Here is an 18,368-nt window from a genome sequence, read left to right on the forward strand (position 1 = left end):
GTATCATCAAAGGAGTTTGATGAATGAAGGCTGACTTTTCCCAGGCAAGTGTCAGTCTAAGAATTTAAAAACACAAATTCTAGGGATTTTCTAATTACAGCTTGCACTTAACTGCCAAAAATTCACAAAAAGCTTATTAAAAATACTGTTAAGTTACAATAGTGGAGCTGGATCAGCTCCAGTGAAATATTTTGCCAAAGTTAATCAAAAGCTGAATGGGAGTAATTCAGCACATTAGGTTCAATATCACACATCAGTTTTATTAGCATCTTGAGAATCATCATTCATAATTACCTTATATGATCAGCTGAAGTACCAACATTTGACTCTGGAGTGTGGAATATTTGCATATATATTGGTAGATAAGGGCAGAATCCTATCTTTAAGACACATGAGAATTGACCAATAGAGCAATCAGTGACCTAAATCCTAGAAGAGCATCTATTTAAATTTCCTAAAATGTATCAATTGGCTTCATAATCAAGCTAAAGTTAGTGACCTCGGGAAAGGAAGATAGCAATTGGACCATCGAATAGCTCTCACTATTCAATCTTATAAATGGTTAAGAGTTTAGGGGTTAGGAAGTTAACCACTCTTAACAAATACTGATTTTCTTCAAAGTCTGGTTATTGTCAGAGGTGTGATGCAAGCTGGCTTAGAGTCTTCATTGTTTAAGGAATATTGAATGAAGGTCAAAAATGTACGATCAGCAATAAACGCAATGAAACAGTGCTGCAACTCTTATTGATTTTCCACAACCTTTCCCAATATATGCAATCAGTTCTGGAGAAGTATATACTCTGCCTATGTGGTGTCTCACTGTCCTGACACAAAAAGAGATTTGCTTGGAATGGATAGCATATGTGGGAAAATCAGTGCCTCATAGCAGGACCTTTGTTACTACTGTGAGTTTGGGACCAATTTTACCATCTCTAATGTAATGGGCTGGGAGGTGGGAGGCATTTAAAATGGTATGTACCACTGGAATGCCAGTCATTTTCCCAATGACATGCCACCTTATGAGTGATAGGAAAGGTGTTGGCCATACCTCTTGCTCCCCATGTGTAAATCCCTGCTTTGGTCCCTAATCAGTCCTACTCCTCCATTCACTACCTTTTACAATTAAGACTGTTAAAGACTTTGGGATTCCCTGTTAATTTGGCCTTCAGTCTTTTCTTTTAACGCTTTGTTATTCTCTAATGTGCCTTTTTGCCTCCCTTCTGTTCCCAAATTCCTAACTAACAGCACCCTTCCTCATCCATTCCACCTTTTCATATCTTTTTTGAACAGCATGTACTCTGGAATATTTAACCCCTATTCTTGGTCTTCCTTGAGTTAGGTCTGTCATCGCCACAACATCATATTTCTTGATAACTATCTATACCCGTAACTCCACTATCTAATTTAATACGTATTGTGCATTCTTAAGCATACACAATAATCCTAATTTAAACCTCATTATTTTCTCCCTCATTCTAACATCACTTTTATGTTTCTAAACTCATGTCATCCGTCTTTCCAAACATTTTGTTTATCTATGTTTTCCTCTCTCAGAGTGTCTCTTATTTCTTACAACCCTGCAGAGTTAGTTTCTCGCCCTCCCAACAGTATTAGCAAATGGCCCCACCAGGAACTCAGTACCAGCTCTGGTCAAGTGGAAATTATCTGATTGTACAGGTCTCGTCTTTCCCAGAGCCAGATATCGTGTGATATCCCACTGTGACTACAGCCACCACTGAGCTCTGTAAACCAGAACTCAGGTTTCTGCCAGTGGCAATAATTCCTGCACATGTAGCTATCAATAGGGCCAATAATTTTAGACCAATATTTCATTTGACCAAGCTGCATTGCCAGTGAAGAAACTAAGCCAGCTTGCATCACTCCTCTGACAATAACCAGACTTTGAAGAAAATCATTTTTTATTAAGAGTGGCTCACTTTCTAACCCCTAAACTCTCAACCATTTATACGGTTGAATAGTGAGAGCTATTCGATGGTCCAATTGCTATCTTCCTTCCCCGAAGTCATTAACTTTAGCTTGATTATGAAGCCAATTGGTACATTTTAGGAATTTTAAATAGCGGCAGTGAAATAGCAGCATTCGTGTCCATCTCCTGTACCCAGAGCTCATCTGCTTCCAATCTACCTTTCTTTTTTCTTTCTCTTTCTTTTAATTTTGTTCTTTCTTTTTCTGATTCCTTCCAAGCGTGTCAGCAGCAGTGGGTGCAAGCGTTGAGTTTGAGCCCAGTTTGGGACTCAGCAACTTCAGCAGTGGCCATTTTGGTGAGATCAGCCCAATGCAGACTCATGGTGGTGGAGGTGCTGAACAATGGCCTCACAGTTCTAGAAGCGTTGGTGCAGCTCCAGGACATGCCTGGGCCCGGTTACCTGACAGCAGAAGCTGTGATGTTCTGGCTGCAGCATCATACAGGGACTTGGGGCGCCTGAGTGTTCACAGGTAGGGATTGATCTAGGCATTCCCTTTCTTTTGCTGGTTCTTTTATTTACAGTTGTAGAGTCATACAGCATAGAAACAGTCCGTTCAGTCCAACCAACCCATGCCATACATAATCCCGAACTATTCCCACCTGCCTGCCCCTGGCCCATACTTTTCCTATTCGAGTACTTATTAAGTGTCCTTTAAATGTTGTAACTGTGCTCACATCCACCACTTTCATTCCACCTGCAAACCACCCTCCGTGCAAAAGATTTGCCCCCATGTCTTTTCTAAATTACCTCTTAACTTCAAAGTTTGTGCCCGATCTTAAAATCCCCCATCCTAGAGAAAAGACACCTACCATTAACCTTAACTATACCCCTTATGATTTTACAAACCTCAAAATTCTGACTTGTACAGTAAGATGGTCCTGGAGAATGACAAATTTGTAGTCTTTTCACAGTACTCCAATATTCCTGTACTCAGGAAAAAAAACATCTGAATTTAAATCTAAATATTACAAAATTACTTCCCTCATATTAACTTTCTTTTGGATTACCTGCATTACATATTGTGTTGGCCCTGAATTTTCCTTGTTCCTGATGTTTCTCATTTTCTCTGTCCCTTCAAACCCACAACTACCGCCATCTAGAAGCACAAGGGCAGCAAATACATGGGAAAACAACCACCAACTTGCTATATCACCATTCCTTCAGTATTGCTTGGGTAAAATCCTAGTTAAACTTTTGAAACACTGCTAACAATATCAGACTTGGACACAAAAATGTCCCACCCTAGCAGAACTAAAACAGCTGGTGGTAATGTGAGAAACTAAACAGCCATCACAACCAGTATTTTATTATGGGGAGCAAGAATGATTGTCCCAAGCAAAGGTTGCCATCAGATGCTGGCTGAACTCAACCTTTCATCAACATAATCATTTTGGAAATCCCTGGATGACCCAGGTAATGTCTAGTGGCCAGAGTTGGATGCTGACATAGCCATGTTGGTGCATCAGTGCCCAAAGTGCCAACAAGGCTCAATATTCTTCGTCATTGTGGAAGCCCACAAATTGTTTGGATGTGCATAGAAGTCATTTGTCAAACATAGGTCAATAGAAAAGCTGCAAGCATCTTTTACGATACACAGGCTGCCAGATATGTTGGGCGCAAACAACAGGCTATCATTTACCAGCAGGGAATTCAAGAATTTCCTAAAGGTGAATGGCATTCAACAATTAAGGACAGCTCCATACCATCCATCATCCAATGGTCCAGTGGAAAGTGCAGTCCAAACTTTGAATGCAGCTTAAAAGGCTACCGTTTCAGTTAATATCAGGCAGTCCTGATTCCTGTTTGATTATAGGACCACTTCTCGCACAACTACAGGGGTAGCTTCAGCACAGCTGGGGAGAAGATGCCACACCAGATTAAATCGCATCCTCCTCGACCAGGGGAAGGTCATTGGGGACATCATCAGGAACGCCAAGGCCGGACACAAAATTCCTCTAAGCAAGAGAGGCAGTTTAATTCAGGCAACAAGGTTTGGTGCTGACACCACAGAAATGGTCTTGCATGGGTAAGAGGCATTGTCAAATAAGGTCAGGTCCTGTGACATACGAAGTTCGGGTAGGTGAGCTGGACTTGAACAAGCACATGGACCACATGAAAGCTGCAAACTGACAAATGGGGCAGGAGCAAAATATTCTGACCAGTCAGAACAGCCAGAAAGGCTGTCGGAAAGGACGGGTTTTCCCACTGATGTAGTGTTGAAGAAACCTCGAAGTCTGAGATGGACAGGGTGGATGTCACAGCCTCGACAGCTTTGCCGCATGAAAATTAGTTTCTTGTGAGACATTCTGAGTGCAAGAGGTGGGCTACAGTCCAGCACACACCATCTGTAGCAGAGATGGAGTCAGTAGAACCAGAGGTGGTACAAAAACACACCTGGGGAAGCTACAAGGAAAACAACAGGCCAATGTCCCCAGACATAGAGGAGGAGGAATGTAGTGATTGTTACGAGGTCAACCGGGTGGACCTCATAGAATATGAAGTTATAAGCCCCAATCAAGGAGCACTGCATGACAGATATAAACAGGAGTGTCAGAAGTACTGTTCACTTTGAGACCTGGCTCTGAAGAAGCCAGAGCAGTGTCATGTACTATGCATGTGTAAATAAAGGGTGGTTTGGTGACAGGATGCCGGCCTCTGTGAAGTTATTTCACCCATAAGCACACTAAATCTCCACTGAACCGAAACCTGTAACATTATGCATGTGTGACCATGCTACTCCTTTAACAAGGTTATTTTATCCTTGGTTTTTCTTGAGATGGGTCACAAATGCAGAGTTGCCGAAATGTCTGAACTGGCTACTTTAGTAATGGCTAACAGATGTTGTTTAAGTCAACAATCAGAAAAGGCTTTCAGGTTTTTTTTGTTTAAAACACTTGTACAATGAAAGGGGAATGGTCGGTTTTCCCAGTTCAGGGTTTCTTCTAGTTTTGGATTAATTTTAGCAGGGGACCCAAAGAAACAGCTCCAGGCTGATCCTCTCTGTCTCTGACATCTCCCTCCTGTAAGAACCTGTGTTTGAATTGACCTTTGTTGCCAAGGGGCGTGTTTATGGAATGTTGCAGGAAATCAGAACCGCTCTTTGTAAAGTTGTGTTTTCATGTTTTCAAATGGATATGTTATTCTAAATTTGGCTTTCTTTTGTTCATGTGTAAATAAATTCTGTTCTGTTTAAAACAAAGTGGTTTGACCAGCTGCATCACTCCTGGAATATTCAATTTGCATCTGCTTAAAACAAGTAGAAAAGTTAGGTTCTGGGCTACCTTCTTAAAATGTTTTGAGGGGGTCTGGCCTGGTCCATAACACATGACTTCAAATGAGATAATAAATCACAGGACTAAGGAACATTCTTTTACCAGTGTCACACAGTCTGTATCCAGAAACTAAATGGAACACCAACCACAACTAATTGATATGTTTACCATCTGATACCTCATTATTTTGCATCCAAACCAAAACAATCCATAAAGGAAAGTCTTCTTGATTTCACAACTATACGATCAAAGTACATCATTTGGCTGCAGGCCTGATTCTGACTTTGCTTGTCCTCCCACTTCTATCGCTATGACTAAAAGTATGAGTCTCACATTCGGAGCCCATTTCCTTGCTATCCACTGCCATTTCTCAGCTCCATGACTTCAACATTAGGCATGACATCTATGAAGCAATAGTTACAAATGTTTTAAATGGAGCAAGAGAGCACAACATTGATCTTCACTTGATGTTCCATTTGTCAGCAGAAAATACCATCAGAAGAAGGCATTTCTGCAGCAGTTCCCTGTGTGACCCATTGAATATTACCTTCTGCTGCTTATTCTGAGGTATGATCCATCTAGATCTCCCTTGCATTCACCTTGCAACTGAAAGTAAACTAATTTTGATTCATTGGATTACATGTGACTTTCATTCACACAATCTTTCATTCATCTTCCATATCCTTCTAATAAAAAGAAAAGATTCTTAAAATGAAAATATGCATTCAACTTCCTTATATCTCTCTTTGGACTGTCTCCAATATTAACTTCAGTCCTGTCCTGGAAAATAGTCTTTAGTTCTCAGAAGTCCAGGCCAATTTTAAAACATTGACAAGGTATTCAAAGTGCGCTTACTTGACTCCAGAACATCTAAGATGATTGGGGTGTTTTTCTGAATTATATTAAATACTTTACAAATATTGCCCACTATTGTAACCATTCAAAATCTGCAAAACGTATTAGGATTTATAAAACTAAATGGATCACCTGTGCCAATTTACCTACATGATACTATGAGGATGTCTCATCAAACAGGCCACAACTGCATGTTATACTATGAAAAATATGATTCAGTGTTTCAACACCTAATCCTAGAGTTTATAGTTGAACAAGATTTGCCTACTTTGGGTACATTTTTTGCCAGGTTTAAATCTGTTTTTCTCCCTGTCCTAACCAGTGCATTACTTAAGGGAAGCCATTGTTTAAAGGAAAAGACAAAATTCTAATGGTGTTTAAATAGTTGGTGTTTTCAATAGCCTTGCAAGATAAGAATTTCTTGTAACTGATCAATTATTCTCATGTGTACTAATATATAGATATTCTGCTCTACTACATCATAAAACACAATGCAGCATTAATGAAGACTGAGATAAACAAATTAATTTGATTATTTTATTTTGATTCAGCTGTGTTTATCCATTTCCTGTAATATAAAACTGACACTAAGATGCAGCAAAACCTACTCTAAAGCCAGTCACAAAGAAACAAGGCAAAGTATCCTGATTGAAAAAGGAAAAGGTAAGCTTAATAATATAAACATATTATTTTACTTTAGATTGTCAGGATTTTGTGGCAGAAGAATTAGATGTCTAAACCAAGACCCTGTCTACAGATAGAGGAGCATACTTCAGTGCAATTATTTCCCTCCACCATCCCTGTCCTCCTGCCCCACCTTCAAAATCTCCTCAGCTGTGAACTCTTCATAGCATCTTGTTCACTTATGTCTGCTTCTGCTTGATTGTATTGCTACTACTGATCTATTAGAACATGCCTTGGTTCTGTTCCCAGATTTTTGGGCAGGTCAGGAACAGTACCTAGGTCCTGGACATATCCTGAAAACTCAGCCATGGCCCCACTCTCTTCATCTTTCCCCTTCATCCTTCCCACTTCTTTACTCCCAAACTCCTATTCACTGATCCCAGAATGTGTCTTCTTTCTTCATAAGACTGAGACTTATTCAGTTTGCATTTTCTCTTAGCAAACTCCATTGTTTTTCTTGACACTTCCAGACTAGAGACCATCACTGCATTGATCCATATCAGTTGGTTAAACCTGCTTCATACCTCCATCTCCCTGGCTTTAACTGCTCAAACACATGTATTCCCATTAATTGATTTAACATGTCAGTGCTTCCAAATTCTCTACATACCCTAGCTCACCATATCTCCTTTGTCTTCAAATCCACTGTCAAAGGATCTCAATCTTTGAATGTGCCACAGGTGGGAGCTCCAAATCCATTATACATTCCATTGAGCCTCCTATGCAATCCTTAGAATATTCCCATGACTGACCATCCCTAACATACACACTGTATTAGTGCACTGGAAATCATGGCACTATCAATGTATTCCCAGATTGCAAACAACAACCTGACCTTTCCCAACGCCAGCATCTCCACCCAGACCCAGCTAAAAAAAATAGCATTCACATTGAGACGATGGACAGAAACAAAGATGGGTTACCAAAGGAGAGTGAGATAGGAAGGCACTACTGAAAGCAACATTGGAGATATACCAGAGGGAGTAAGGAAGTTGTCTCTATGGAGTTTTTTTTTCTCATTTTAACAATGGAAAGTAAGATTGGAATAAAGAATGGCAAGATTGAGAAAAATATGCTTTCACCAGATAATAAGACCATAAGACATAGGAGTGGAAGTAAGGCCATTCAGCCCATCGAGTCCACTCCGCCATTCAATCATGGCTGATGGGCATTTCAACTTCACTTACCCGCATTCTCCCCGTAGCCCTTAATTCCTTGTGACATCAAGAATTTGTCAATCTCTGCCTTGAAGACATTTAGTGTCCCAGCCTCCACTGCACTCCACGGCAATGAATTCTACAGGTCCACCACTCTCTGGCTGAAGAAATGTCTCCACATTTCTGTTCTAAATTGACCCCCTCTAATTTTAAGACTGTGCCCACGGGTCCTAGTCTCCCTGCCTAACGGAAACAATTTATTAGCGTCCACCCTTTCCAAGCCATGTATTATCTTGTAAGTTTCTATTAGATCTCCCCTCAACCTTCTAAACTCCAATGAGTACAATCCCAGGATCCTCAGCTGTTCCTCATATGTTAGACCTACCATTCCAGGGATCATCCATGTGAATCTCCGCTGGACACGCTCCAGTACCAGTATGTCCCTCCTGAGGTGTGGAGCCCAAAACTGGACACAGTACTCCAAATGGGGCCTAACCAGAGCTTTATAAAGTCGCAGTAGCACATCGCTGCTTTTATATTCCAACCCTCTTGAGATAAATGACAACATTGTATTTGCTTTCTTAATCGCGGATTCAACCTGCATGTTTACCTTTAGAGAACCTTTGACTAGTACGCCCAGATCTCTTTGTACTTTGGCTTTATGAATTTTCTCACCGTTTAGAAAGTGGTCCATGCTTGTATTCTTTTTTCCAAAGTGCAAGACCTCTCATTTGCTCACATTGAACTTCATCAGCCATTTCCTGGACCACTCTCCCAAACTGTCTAGATCCTTCTGCAGCCTCCCCACTTCCTCAGTACTATCTGCCTGTCCACCTATCTTCGTATCATCGGCAAACTTCGCTAGAATGCCCCCAGTCCCTTCATCCAGATCATTAATATATAACATGAACAGCTGCAGCCCATGGGACACCGCTTGTCATCGGCTGCCATTCCAAAAAAGAACCTCTTATCCCAACTCTCTGCCTTCTGTCAGATAACCAATCCTCAATCCATGCCAGTAGCTCACCTCGAACACCATGGGCCCTCACCTTACTCAGCAGCCTCCCGTGTGGCACCTTATCAAAGGCCTTTTGGAAGCCTAGATAGACCACATCCACTAGGTTTCCATGGTCTAACCTACTTGTCACCTCTTCAAAGAATTCTAAGGTTTATCAGGCACGACTTCCCCTTACTAAATCCATGTTGATTTGTTCTAATCCAACCCTGCTCTTCCAAGAATTTAGAATTTAGATGGGTGGAAGAGAACTGGAAAACAGAGGGAAGACAACACAAATATCGGGTGGGAAAATAAGTAATGAAATAGCCACAGAGTATATCAATGACCAATGAGTGATTAGGGTGCTGGAAACTTAGCATCACAAACAAAAATTCTTTCGAGGAATTCGATAGGCAGCATTTCAGTGTGAGGTTGAATTGATCTTTATTGTACAAGGTTTACCCTTTGTGGTAATTGTATATCTAACATGTCAACAATTATCTCATTTCATTAGCTGTTGAAATCTTGAAGAATAACATGCTTCAAGAAAAAAGAAAAGCGATTAAGGCTTGCAAACATTGTACCTCGCCCCTGACTGATGTTTCTGTGATAATGATGTTGGAAGTTGTTCCAAATAATTGATAGGGGATTGCTGTAGGTTTGGGTGAAGAGTGTCTCGGAGTGACACTGCTGGCCTCAAGTTGCCTGTGCTGTTTTGGTACCTGCCTTGTGGACTCGGTGTGAGACTGGTTTCGAGATGTTATCCAACTCCCGGATTGGCACAATGTTGGCCTTTCACCTGCACTGAAGCGAAAGAAAAACACATTCGGTAAACAAGTATGACATCAGATTGCATAGTCGGCTTTCCGCCTTTACCTCGCTGAAAGCGTCCAACGAATGCCTCCAGGTACCACGGAGAGCGCTCAACCGCACTCCACTGTCTGTCTACAACATCACCCCTCAATGGTCTCAATTCAAGCGGCCACCGCCGAACTCTCAGTGCAGCTCCCCTCCGATTACTGAGCTCTGCGTGTGTGTGTGTGTGTGTGAGTAAGAGACTCTGTGTATGTGTGTGTGTGTGTCCCTCCCTCCCCCCAGCCGTTTTCTTTCCGTGTGTCAGTGTGACCCACTGGAGCACAGGGATTCCAGTTATCAACCTGCACTCAGCGAGGCAGAGAGATAGCGACAGAACCTGACGGCGACGGGCGCAAAATATCATCGTGATGAAGCGATGCCAATGTCGACCTACTTCTGGAGAAAAAAGATGGAGTTTGAAGCATAACAAAGCGGGAGAGATTCCAGTGATAGGTTTTACCGCCACACACTCCTGACCTGTTTCAATTTCCACGACCGGTCTGTTCCCGCTGTGTGGTATTATCGTGAATCTGTTTGTAATTCTCAATGGCTCTGTTAAAGTCGGCGCTAAAAAAATGATGACCAGGTACAAAGAGGTAAGCTTAAAACACATCTAAATGTCGTGATTATCGCACCATGAAAACCTGCATTGTACCGCTTGGGTTTAGAAGCTAATCAGAGTAACCAGATCAGAAGTACATGGGGCTCCTCCGTCCAGAGTTCGGGGGAGCTGCTGTAGGCACTGTTTCCGTCAGAATGTGCTCAACTCCCTTTCTAAGTCAACGGGTTTTTATTTTAGCCTGCACGTTTGAAATGGTCACTGCACCGCAGCAGAAGCGCGTCCCAAATTGAAACACTGAGGAGGTGTCAGCACAAAGTGGGGCATTTTTCATAACATGACGTTTAGTATGAAGACGCCACCGGTGTATTTGAACCAATGAGTGATGGGAAAGAGGAGGGACGGTAATACTGCATCTGCGGCTGAGGGAAGGTCAGGTAATGGGATGAAGTTATCCCTTTTCAAGGAAATACCGACTCCAATGACACCTTCTTGCAGAGTTTGAAATGAGCACTACAAAATGCACTGGGCAAGTGCACCGCGGTATTTCATTTCTCTATTGCTCAGGGTCATTTTCATGTTAATAGGACACCCTGTAACCTTACGTTATTGTACTTTTTAAAAATTCTGTCAGTAATTATTTGCCTTCAAATTCCCATTCTTCCATAAAAAGGCACTGGATATGAACACAATGGGAAGTACTTATTTCTTTCGGTTGCAGTCTTTGGATCATCTGGTTATGTTTAGGTAGATTTTACGTCACATTTGGTCGCATCCTTAACTTTTTGCCCAGAAGAATGAAGTGTGTCAGCCAATCTGGTTTTAATCCTAATATCAGCACAGTTTACGCATCCAGCTCCATGCCCTTGTGTACACTAGGTGGCTCGCTGCCAAAGATTTTCCTTTGTTACACAACTGCGGTCTTGATTTTGCTTCCAGCTGTGTTTTGTCTCGATTATATCACATGACAAGGAGTCCCCTGCTCAGAACAAAGTACGAACTATGTCCTCTATTTCTGCCAGTGCCATGCTTTGAATCACGACTTCAGATATGGGATGCGATGTGGCTGTAAACAAATGCTAAGTTTTTTTCATTTCTTATGGCATATTTAACCTTACTATCTGGCTAAGAAGCCCAAATCTCTGCCAAAGTACTAGATGTTAAATAATGGGCCATGAAAAGATGATGACAGCACCCATATGCCCAGCAGAAGCAATCAGGCAATATTTACTACCTTGGCTGATGGAAGGTCCTTTACCGTGGCCAAATTCCCATTGGTAGTTTATAGAGATACATAGTCATGGAGATGTACAGCACAGAAGCAGACCCTCACATCCAACTCATCCATGCTGACCAGATATCCTAACCTAATCCAGTCCCATTTGCCAGCACTTGGCCCATATCCATCTAAACCTTTCCTATTCATATACCCATCCAGGTATCTTGTAATCCAGGCATTGTACCACATTCAGCAGTTTTTTTAAATTTAAAAAATCATCCAACACCACTGCCAAACAGCAGTAGTGCTTATTTCTCCCCAGCATTGTGCGTGTAGGTGCAAGAAACATCAACTGCAGGAAACTTGCAGTTTTGGTTTATTTGGTTCATGGGATGTGTGCACTGCTAACAAGGCCAATACTTACATAATACTACATAATTACACAAGTGTAATTCACAGCCTTAGAAATCAATATTCAAGTTCCACTTGCAGGTTTTCCTTTCCAATCTGAAAACATTGGATATCCCCATTGTGAAAAAAAAATCATTCTATTAGCCATGTAGCTTCAATGCAGTCTATGATTGTCCCCAAAGCACGTTGAATTTTAATGAGGTAGATGAGGCATCACTGAAAATTGGAACAATACAACTGTCAAATTCCTGTTAATTTGAAGATAATCGAATCTATTGGGTAATTGTGTTGTGTCATTACCACTAACTGAAAAAGGCAATCATCTGTCAATATAATAGAATCTCAGGTATTAGTTTTTAATAACATTCACAGAAATCGGTCAAATTATAGTTATAATTAACTGAAGGATTTCAATTGGCAAAATATTTCCCACTTAGTCAATACAAAGGGGCAAGAAATACAGAAGCATTTGTCTTCATAAATCTAGTAAAGCATAGCATTACTGTCCCCAACCTCCAAGCCATAAGTCACAAAACAAAATATTTATAAATCTTATTGATTGCTTGCACTCAAATTATCAATATAATGAACACAGATGTAAGGAAAATAATTTCCAGCCAGCATTGTGGAGCAAATGTGTGTCCAATGAGTGATGTTAGAAATGAAAAATGGAAACTACTGTCCATTGTTGTGGTTCTGTTCGCCGAGCTGGGAGTTTGTGTTGCAGACATTTCGTCCCCTGTCTAGGTGACATCCTCAGTGCTTGAAAGCCTCCTGTGAAGCACTTCTGTGATGTTTTGTCTGGCATTTATAGTGGTTTGTACCTGCCGCTTCCGGTTGTCAGTTCCAACTGTCTGCTGCAGTGGCCCGTATATTGGGTCCAGGTCGATGTGCTTATTGACTGAACCTGTGGATGAGTGACATTCCTCTAGGAATTCCCTGGCTGTTCTCTGTTTGGCTTGTCCTATAATAGTAGTGTTGTCCCAGTCAAACTCATGTTGCTTGTCATCTGTTTTTGGTGAATACATTGTACAGGTGTTCTTCTTCCCCTTTTTGCAGTTCTGGTGTACTGCAGTATACAATGTATTCGCCAAAAACGGATACCCCCACAACTTCATCAACAGATGCCTAAGGGAAAGACAACAGAATGAGAACATGCCACAACCCAAAGGACTAGCCACACTACCATACATCAAAAGCATTTCTGAACTGACAGCCAGACTACTGCGACCACTAGGACTCATAACAGCACACAAACCAACACCCACTCTCAGACAACAACTCACCAGAATGAAGGGCCCGATACCCAGCATGAGCAAAACCAATGTAGTGTACAAAATCCCATGCAAGGACTGCACAAAACACTAGATAGGACAAACAGGAAGACAACTAACGATCCGCATCCATGAACACCAACTAGCCACGAAACGACACGACCAGCTATCCTTAGTAGCCACACACTCAGATGATAAGCAACATGAGTTCGACTGGGACAACACTACTGGGACAAGCCAAACAGAGAACAGCCAGGGAATTCCTCGAGGCATGGCACTCATCCACAGATTCAATCAATAAGCACATCGACCTGGACCCAATATACCGGCCACTGCAGTGGACAGCTGGAACTGACAACCGGAAGCAGCAGGTACAAACCACTATAAATGCAGGAGGAAACATCACAGAAGCGCTTCACAAGAGGCTCCCAAGCACTGAGGATGTCACCTAGACAGGGGATGAAACGTCTGCAACACAAATTCCCAGCTCGGCGAACAGAACCACAACGACAAGCACTTGAGCTACAGATCTGCTCCCAAACTTTGAACTACTGTCCATTGGTAGGAAGCTTAGATTATTATGTCAAAAAAAGTTACTGCACCACATAAATTCCCATCCAAACCAGTCACCATCCTGATGTGTAAATATATTGCCTTTCCTCCAGATTTAATTGATCAGAATCCTGGAGCACCCTCTGTAATGCTATTGTAGATGTACTTATACCAGATGGAATGAAACATTCAAGAAGATAGCTCACCACCAGCTGCTCAAGGACTACTAGGAAATGCCAATAAATATTGACTAAGCCAGCAAAATCAACATCCCATGACTGAATTTTGGAAAATAGATTTCTATGACAAATAAATATAAGCCAGAATAAAGTAATTATTTCTTGTGGAGACTAGGAATCTAACTGTTATGATACAGAAATTAATTTGCAATAATATTCTAAGCCATTGTTCCTGGCTATTTTGGTCTCTTCCCTTATCACCTTAAATACATATTTTTGAATTAGGTCTTTTCACTTACTTCTGTTTTGATGTTAACTGTTTTCCATCAGCTGTTGCCAACATTTGTATGTACTATACAAATAAACCGACAGAAAAATAGTCAGATATTAACTTTGCTGCTATAGTTATAAGCTATAGACCAGAAGTCACAAAGCTGGGAAAATTTGATGGTGTTATAAATTAACTTGCTAATTATTATTGAATCTTTACATTAATCCAGCAACTCAAAGAATACAAGTTCATTTTAAATTATTTGGAAATAGCACTGTAGTGTACACATTGATGTATTAAATCTGTACATCACATGTACAAAGAAGTAGGAATTGTTTTCACTATAATTTATTATTCCTTTTTTTGGGGATGTAAGGATTATAGTGCTGAGCTCTTTCCTTGAATCATGTCAGGCTATCTGGTGTAGATACCCATAGTGTTGTTACGAAGGGAGTTTGGGATGTTGACCCAGCACTGTGAAGACAGTTTCAATCAGAATGATGTGTGATTTAAAAGCGAATCAGGTAATCCTGTTCCCATACATTTGCTTCTCTGTAGTGATAGAAATTCCAGATTTGGAAGGTTCTGCTGAAAGAGCCTTGAAGAGTTGCTGCAATGCATCTTGTACATGTTTCTGACTGCTGCCACTATACATCATTCATGGAAGGACTTTTTGCTCTGGCAGAAGGGTACTAATCAAATGGGTTATTGTGCCCTTAAATATGTTAAACTTTATGCAGGTTCTTGTAGCACACTTAGGAAGGAAAGTGGAGATTAGATTAGATTACTTACAGTGTGGAAACAGACCCTTCGGCCCAACAAGTCCACACCGAGCCGCCGAAGCGCAACCCACCCATACCCCTACACTTACCCCTTACCGAACACTACGGGCAATTTAGCATGGCCAATTCACCTGATCTGCACATCTTTGGACTGTGGGAGGAAACCGGAGCACCCGGAGGAAACCCACGCAGACACGGGGAGAACGTGCAAACTCCACACAGTCAGTCGCCTGAGTCGGGAATTGAACCCGGGTCTCTGGTGCTGTGAGGCAGCAGTGCTAACCACTGTGCCACCATGCTGCCCTATGCCACCGTGCTGCCCATTATTCCATCACACTCTTGGCTTACGCCTCGTAATGGTAGACAGGCTTTGGAGAGCTAAAAGTATGTTACTGGCCATATAGGTTTGGCCTGTTCTTGCAGCCACAGTATTTATGTGGCTTGACAAACTAGTTCTCTGAATGGTAATTCCAGGATATTTATGGAGGGGATTTCAGGGCTGATAATGCTGTTGAATGTCAAGGGAAGATAGCTTATTCCCTCTTTTCGGAGATGGTCATTATCCGGCACTTGTGTACTAGGAATATTACCTGTCACTGATAAACCCATGGCTGAATGTTATGCAAGATTTGTTGCACATGAACATGGATGTCTTCAGAATCTGAGGAGTCATGAATGGTTCTGAACTGTATAATCATCAGCAATAATCAGTATCACTGACTTTAATATAGCTTGAAGTTCATTGTTGATGCAGCTGAAGATATTGGCCCGAGGACACTATCCTAATTAACTCCTGCAATGATGTCCTGAGACTGAGGTGATTGATATTCAACGACCACGACTGTATTTCTTTGTTCTATGTATGACTCCAACCAGTGAAGAGGTTTCCAACGGATTCCCATTGGCTTTAGTTTTGCTCAGGCTCCTTGCTGCTGTACTCGGTCAAATGCTACCTCAATGTCAAGACCAGTCACTTTCACCTCTCCTCTTGAGTTCAGCACTTGGCATTCACATTTGTACCAAGGTTTTAGAGGGGTTTGGAGCTAAGTGGCCCTAGCAAAGCACAAGCTAAATATCGGTGAGTAGGTTATTGCTCTGGAAATGCAGCCTCATAACATTGTTAATGACATTTTACATCACTTTATGATTGAGATAAACTAATGGTGTGGAAATTGACTGAGTCATATTTGTTCTGCTTTTTATGGACTGGGGAAATTTTCCCTATTTGGGTAAATGTCAGTTTTGTAACTTAACTGGAATGGCTTGGCTAGAGGTGCAACCAATGTGAAATAAGTTGTCAGTACTGCTTCTGTGGCCCACAGCTATTGCCGCATCAAGCCTTCAGCTGTTTCTTGTGGAGTGAATCAAATTGGCTGAAGATGATGGACAACTCAGGAGGAGACCAAGTTGCAAGATGAATCATCCACTCAGAACTTCTGTCCGAGATAATTGCATTAATGTGGTGGACTCAGCCATCATTGCAGATAGGGTATTTGTGGAACTAGTCTTTTGAGTAGTTATTTCATTGGCCAGCACCATTCATGACTAGATGAAACTGGAATGGAGAACTTTGAGCTGGTTGTGGCATTGCTCAGCCCTGTTTGTTGCATGCTGTTTCTGCTGCTTATCATGTCCGATGCTGTTTCTTCATTAGGTTGACATCTCATTTTGAGCATTTTTATATATGCTTTGTGGTACTCCTAGCATGCTCTCTAGCACTCCTTATTGAACCAGAGTTGATGCCATGGCTTGATTCAATGAGAGAGAAGGAGCAATGCCAAACAATGTGGTATCATTGTGACTGAATACAGTTGTTTTGCTGCAGATGGCTACACTTGTTCATGGATGCATGATTTCAGTTCCTAGATGTGTTCTGAATTTATACAATTTTGCATAGTGGTAGTATCACACAACATCATAAAAGATATCTTCACTGTGGTCATTGAACTTAATTTCCATGAAGGATGTCAAAGTAATCATGCCTATTAATACCACCACCACCTTGCTGATGTATTTTTGATTTTAGATTGTATCAACATTTTTTTAGATATGGTTAATAATTGAAATGTACCAACAGTATTATACAGTGAGATAACAAATTGGACTTCAACAACTTAGTCTTCTTAGGAGAATGCATTTAACTCCCATCCTGCACCCTCCTTTGGGCTCGCTCTCATTTTAATTTCAATAGTAGCTTCTAATAAGTGAAAATCCAGCTGTTCATAGATAAATTTGACACTTTACCTTGTCTCTATCAGCCGAAGCTGTACAATGATTAGTTTAAGAAGAACTCAATGGTTCCAATAGTTTACATCCATGGACAATAATCTTAGATCAGTGAGAATTAGAACAAAATAGTTGCCTGCTAACAAAAGCAGCAACATTTTCTTGTGAAATTGGTGAAAATCTTCTATTCAACATGACATGATGTCACATTTGAAATGTTTTGAAGAGATATAATATTGACAATGATTAAGCACAATACTATGCAACTTGTTCTATCTTCTGTAATGTGCAGACTTTAAAAACCCAAGCTTGACAACAACTAATCACAAGTTGCTGACTTACTGCAGTATTTTCCCATTGTGTTCAATCACTGTAATATCTTATGCAATTCAATCATCCTTCAATTGTGTCTCTTAATCTAATGAAAAGAGGAGAAAATTATAACTGCATATTGAATAAAAATGCAATATTTAATGGGCATGTTTATTGTTAATTTAAAATGAAAACATAAACAAATAAAACATGCCCAGAACAAGTGATAATGTTATACACAAGTGTTGCAATGGCGTTGTCAGAATTATGACATGAATTAACAAAACTGATTTAAGCCAATCATTCATCATGGTGGCAGTCTTAATATCAATGGACAGACTTTGGGCAGTTAGGAATAAGAAGATGAAAAAGGTAGACAAGGGGCAACACAGTGGCTTAGTAGTTAGTGCTACTGCCTCACAGTGCCAGGGACCCGCATTCAATTCCAGCCTCGGGCGACTGTATGGAGTTTGCACATTCTCCCTGAGTCTGCATGGGTTTCTTCCCACAGTCCAAAGATGTGCAGGTTATGTGAATTGGTCATGCTAAATTGCCCTTAGAGTTAGGTGCATTAGTTAGGGGGAAAGGGTCTGGTAGGTTACTCTTCGGAGGGTCGGTGTGGACTAGTTAAGCTGAAGGGCCTGTTTACACACTGTAGGGAATCTAATCTAATAGGTTATTGACTGTGTAAAGTTCACAGGGAAAGCTATTGAAATGGACAATATGAATAATTACAGGATGCAATAGATTGTTTTTCCTTCTATCCACCAGTGCC

The sequence above is a fragment of the Hemiscyllium ocellatum genome, chromosome 18 (genome assembly GCF_020745735.1).
Source record: "Hemiscyllium ocellatum isolate sHemOce1 chromosome 18, sHemOce1.pat.X.cur, whole genome shotgun sequence".
Classification (NCBI taxonomy): Eukaryota; Metazoa; Chordata; class Chondrichthyes; order Orectolobiformes; family Hemiscylliidae; genus Hemiscyllium; species Hemiscyllium ocellatum.